Raw genomic sequence first — 5,832 nt, 5'->3', positions numbered from 1 at the left:
ATAATGAATAGACTTATTGAATTAATATGCTGCACACTGAAACAAATGTAACACCATGTGTCAACTATATTTCAATAATAAAAATTTTTTAAATTAAGAGATTCTGTTAATACAAAAATGGTTACATTTTATGATTAAGTCTAAAAAAATTGGGGGCACCTGGGTGGCTCAGTCAGTTAAGTATCTGCCTTCGGCTTAGGTCATGATCCCCTTCCTGGGATAGAGCCCCATGTTGGGCTCCCTGCTCAGTGGGGAGTCTGCTTCTTCCTCTCCCTCTGCTCCTCCCCCCACTTGTGCGCTCTCTCTCATAAATAAATAAATAAATAAATAAATAAATAAATAAATAAATAAATAAAATCTTTAAAAAAATTGAAGGATGTAGGTTTCCATATAAAAACTATTGCTAATATTTTCAAAATAAAGGCAAACCTACTTATAGATTCAAAAATATTAAAACAAAATCTCTATATTTAGTCATTCTTTCCTTTGGATATTGAGATTAAACGAGGGTTTTTTTCTTCTTATTTTCTGTTAACTTTTAAATTTCTTTCAAATTTTCTCTAATAAATTTTCCTTACTTTTATAATTTTTTAAATACTTTTTGGAAAAGACATATGCTATACTTACAGTGCAAACAACTAGTGTTTATGAGGAAAGAATGACAAAGAAGTTGGGCAATCTAAACTGTTGCTTGATCTTCATAGTGATATAGTATGCTGTAATGAAGCTTATCGGGTCCTTTAATTATAGATCTTTGTATCAAGCTGCTAGCTAGGCAGAAAGTGAAAAGGAATTGCTGAGTTCACACGAAATAGAGCTCTCTGGCAGAGTTCTTCATCTTCCCTTAGCAGAATTCTTAGAGATTATGAAAGATAATGCCTCATATTATTCTGAATCAAGAATTGCCATCATAATCAAGACTTTTTATATCATGAGTCAAACATAATGTCAATCATATTAAGAGCCATATACTGATTATGGAGAGTGGCAAAATATTTGAGATATATCATTTAGGGGGGAAAAGACATTCTGCTAACTAACATTGCTTCTTTTAATTTTAAATACATGGCTAGGATATGTATACAAGAATTGCAGTATTATTTGTAATAATGACATATTGGGGAAAAATTGAAATGCCCAGTAACAGAGGAATAATTAAATACTGTACAGGACAGGGTGCCTGGGTGGCTCAGTTGTTAAGCGTCTGCCTTCTGCTCAGGTCATGATCCCAGGGTCCTGGGATTGAGCCCCACATCGGGCTCCCTGCTCGGTGGGGAGCCTGCTTCTCCCTCTCCCACTCTCCCTGCTTGTGTTCCCTCTCTCGCTGTGTCTCTCTGTCAAATAAATAAATAAAATCTTTTATAAAAAAATATTGTACAGGACATTCATCCTGTGGAATGTTATACAGCCATTAAAAATGAGGTAGGTCTGGGGTGGCTGGGTGGCTCAGTCCCTTAAGCATCAGACTCTTTTTTGTTTGTTTGTTTGTTTTATTTCAGGGGTACAGGTCAAGCGTCAGACTCTTGATTTCAACTCAGGTCATGATCTCAGGTTCATAAGATCAAGGCTCCATGCTCAGCACAGAGTCTCCTTGAGATTCTCTTTCCTCTCCCTCTGCTCCTCCCCACACTCATGTTCTATAAATAAATAAATAAATAAATAAATAGATAGATAGATAGATAGATAGATAAATAAATAAATAAAAATCTTAAAAAAAAAAAAGGAAGCAAGTCCCTATAGTTTGCCATGAAAGTTTACTGTAAAGAATAAATGATTCACAAGCAGTATGTATATGTGTAGAGTCTGGTAACATTTAGCGGGTGGATAGTAATGGGATCTTCACTTTTTTACATACTTCTGCCTCTGTTTGCATTTTTGTGATGAAAGGGCGTTGCTTTAATAACTAAAGGAAAAGAAGAAGAGGAGGAGGGAGGTGGAGGGATCAACAGTAACTGCACTAGCAAAGCAACAGCAGAGCAAAGAAGGAAGGGAGGAGGAAGCAGGAAGGCAGGAGGAAGGAGAATTTGCAGCTGCAGCCATCAGATCCGTGAAGGGCCATTCCCTGGAGGTGGCCTTGACCATCCACAAAGGGTGTCCCACGATGGCATTGTCTTAGTGAAATCACTGTAGGCCAGGGTATTGTTCTACAGTTTTGCAGCTTGAATGTCCGTTTACCAAGAGCTGATCTATTTGTGAAAGATGAGCCTAAAATTTTCTCCAAATATGAAGCAGTTATAAAAAGTGGGAAACCACCTCATACATTTATAATTAGAAAGAGATGCAAATATTGAACCAGAGCCTTATATTATCTGATGAGCATAGCCCTCTCCTCTCTACAAGGCCATTAGGGACAGCAGAGTAGTGAAAAGTGTTCAGATGCGCTTTCAGATCTTGACTGGGTCACTTACTACTATTGACTCTGGTCAAGTTACTTAACCTCCGTTTACTCATTTGTGAAGTGAAGATACTAATAATGATCTCTCAGTTTTGTTGTGCAGAAAAAGGGAATATTAATATGCTGAGGAGGTAATTTGATGAGCATAGAAAAAGAAGGAAGAAGTTTGATGTGAAAGGTTAACTTCGACTTATGCGTGTCTCCCTAGAGGAGATACATGTCTGGTATAGAACTAGAGAGTCATGCGTGCTACAGTTGTGCTCACGGATCAGCAGTCAGTAATTTGGAGGTGTTGCTGTTATTACTATGGCAGACAAAATGCTAAGCGCTGATGGTAACAGCAGAGAAAAAGACATAAGGGGCTCCTGTTTTCATAATGAGTACAGTATATGCGGAAGTCAAACACTGAATCATTCCATCTATGTTGTGATAAGAGAGCAAGGTGCCCTAGGAGTAGAGTATAAAAAGAGAAAGGTTCCGGGAGGAAGCAAGAGTTCAGCTGAGAACGGAAGGATGAGTAGGAGTTAGCTGTGTAAAAGAGGAGGAGGAATGTGAATTAGTCAGAAGGAACCCCATCCGTGCAAGGACCACCGGTAGAAAGAAACTGAGAGCTTCGGAGGTGCTGGGAAAAGTCTAGAACAGCTATGGCTCAGAAAGCTATGAAGAGCAATGAGACAAGAGCCCAGGTCCAGCGGATGTAATGTCTGAGAGGCACCTGAAGGATTGCAGTCATTATTTCCATAAAGACAAAGGGAGCCAGTAAAGATTGCTTAACTGGAAATCTATCTTGCCTAACCTCTTTTTTTTTTTTTTTTTTTTTTTAGTATTAATAGTGTTCTAGACTCTTAGCTACTCTATGGTGGGGACACATTCTGACTCATCCTTATAGGTTTATATCATCAAATTCTCAAGAGTTCTGAAGGTTCCTTACAATGTGTACCTACCTATCTACCATAGGAACTGAATTTATGTGAAGTGCTTCTCACCTTGTTTCCTTTTCATATTTATACTGTTCTTATTTTCTAGTCCTTGTCTACATTGTTGAATTTGGCATAAGACACTAAGACTTGTTTTCCAATGGCCTTGTGATACACAAATTGACATACCACTGTTTTACTTACTACAATTTTTACAGAAGTAGGAAACACACACACACAATAGAAAAAGAAAACACAGAGGCTGTGTTTTGACGCTCTGAATCTGACCGTACTGGGTCTTTTTTTTCCAGCATTACTACCTTTCCCTTTGTTCATTTCTCTTGAAAGAAATTGTAACCATTAGTTACTGCTTTCCATTTATCAAGGACTTACTGCACGTCCTATGTATGTTATTCATATCTCATTTAATCATCACAACAACCTTGCAGAAATGAAAGTTTATTTTTGTTTATAGTTGGGGGACTGAACTCAGATGTTATATAGATCTTGTTCAAGGTCACACAGTGGATAAATGACAAATACTAACTCAAGTGATCTGTTTCAGTTTACCTGTACTTCTGTCACTTCAAAAATCCCGAGAACCATAAATGTAAATTAAAAAAATAGTATTTCTGGATAGACTCTCAAAAAATTTATGTTTGAAATTATGGGCATTGAAAAGTGTGAAAGGAAAAGTATACTACTCCTCAAACCTCGAGCCCACAAGCAAAATATGCAAAATCTGATCATTGATGAAAAATACATGTTACTTGCTATAAATGGAAATGAATGGTAAAAATAAAAGTACACCATGTCCAAACCATCAATACAGCTTTACCCTGACATATGGTTGTATTTATGGTTTGGGGAGATACTAAAAATAACAAGAAAGGGCACAAGACTTGTTTAAAGCACCATCTTTTAAAAATGTGTAGTGTATAAAGATGAATACAAGACCAAATCTTATTTAATGTATCAAGAATTTTTTCAGACACCCTTTTCTTGACATTTCCTGTCTAATTCCACTTTTGTCATTTTTGCTTGACATATCATTTCACTGCACAGCACACTTGTATTGATCATCTGAGGTTTGTGAACAGTTTTCAAGAAGCAACAGAGTTTATGTTCTACAAATATTGGAAATTCCCCAGAAGTCCTGGGATTTTTGGAAAATCTTCAGACATTCATGCTTCTAATTCTTGAAATCATTCGCAGCCTTAATGTAATGTGGCTTTTAAAAGCAGTGCCTGCATTTTAAAGGTCATCTTGCATTTAGCCACAGATTGAGAGGATTGTTAAACATACTTTTTAAATGAAAAACAAAATCCAGTCTAAATACCTGAGCCAATCATAGGGTTATCTTTGTCACCACAAACTATAGGTCTTCCTTGACTTATGAGGGGGTTAACTCCCAATAAAACCATCTGAAGTTGTAAAGATCATTAAATCGAAAATGCATGTAGTACATCTAACCTATGGAATATTATAGCTTAGACTAGCCTACCTTAAATGAGCTCTAAACACTTACATTAGCCTACACGTAGGCAAAATCATCTAACACAAAGCCTGACTTATAATAAAGCATTGACTATCTCATGTAATTTATTGAATACTGTACTGAAAGTGAAAAACTGAAGGACTGTACGGGTACAGAATGGTTGAGGGTTTACCTTCCCGACCATGTGGCAGACTGGGAGCTGCAGCTCTGCCCAGTATCAAAAGAGGATCCTACTACATAATGCTGGCCCAGAAAAAGATCCAAATTCAAAATTTGAAGTACAGTTTCTACTGAATAGTATCACCTTTGCACCACCATAAAGTCAAAAAAATCCTAAATTGAACCATCATAAATCGGGAACCATTTTGTATGGGCTTTGTACTGTGTTAGACTGATTCATGACACATTGAAAGAGTGAAGTTTCTTTTGTCTTAATGACTTATTTCCAAAGCTAAGTTGCTACTATACACCTACAAAAGCTGTAAATTCCTGTGTTTACTAGCTAACCACACTTTTTTCTATCAGAGCTACTCTTTTTCTTACAACGTTAGTGTATTTTATATGAATAGATTCCCACACTGAAATTTTTCTCTAATTTGATGTTACTTGGAATACATGATAGCTTCTTTAGCTCCTTTTTCACTCGCACATAAGAGCGAATTATCATGGAGAATCATCAGTTCAGAGGCAGAGCTTGGCTATAATGCTGACTAAAACTGACTGGTCAAATGCCAAGGCACCCTGGTTCCCACATTTGCCACGTTTGGAGTTTTAGATAACCATCGCCTACGGTTCTCATACTCTTTAATTATAAATGCTGGAAGTCCTCCAGACAAGTGAGGACCAGAGTAAAGATGAAAACCAAACGAATATTGTGATGGTTTTTAATGATAGTCTTTAATTACAAATCTTAAACTCTGCCAGCTTATTCCAGAGTTACTACTGAAATGTTTAACTTGGCACTTGTTAAAAAGTAAATATTTACGGGAGCAAGGAAAAGGTATATATGATGAAAGGAAGTG

Source organism: Mirounga angustirostris, unplaced genomic scaffold (genome assembly GCF_029215605.1).
Source record: "Mirounga angustirostris isolate CCGP_5_RB_7025 unplaced genomic scaffold, mMirAng1.0.hap1 SCAF_8, whole genome shotgun sequence".
Taxonomy (NCBI): Eukaryota; Metazoa; Chordata; class Mammalia; order Carnivora; family Phocidae; genus Mirounga; species Mirounga angustirostris.
Note: the sequence above shows the minus strand (reverse complement) of the source record.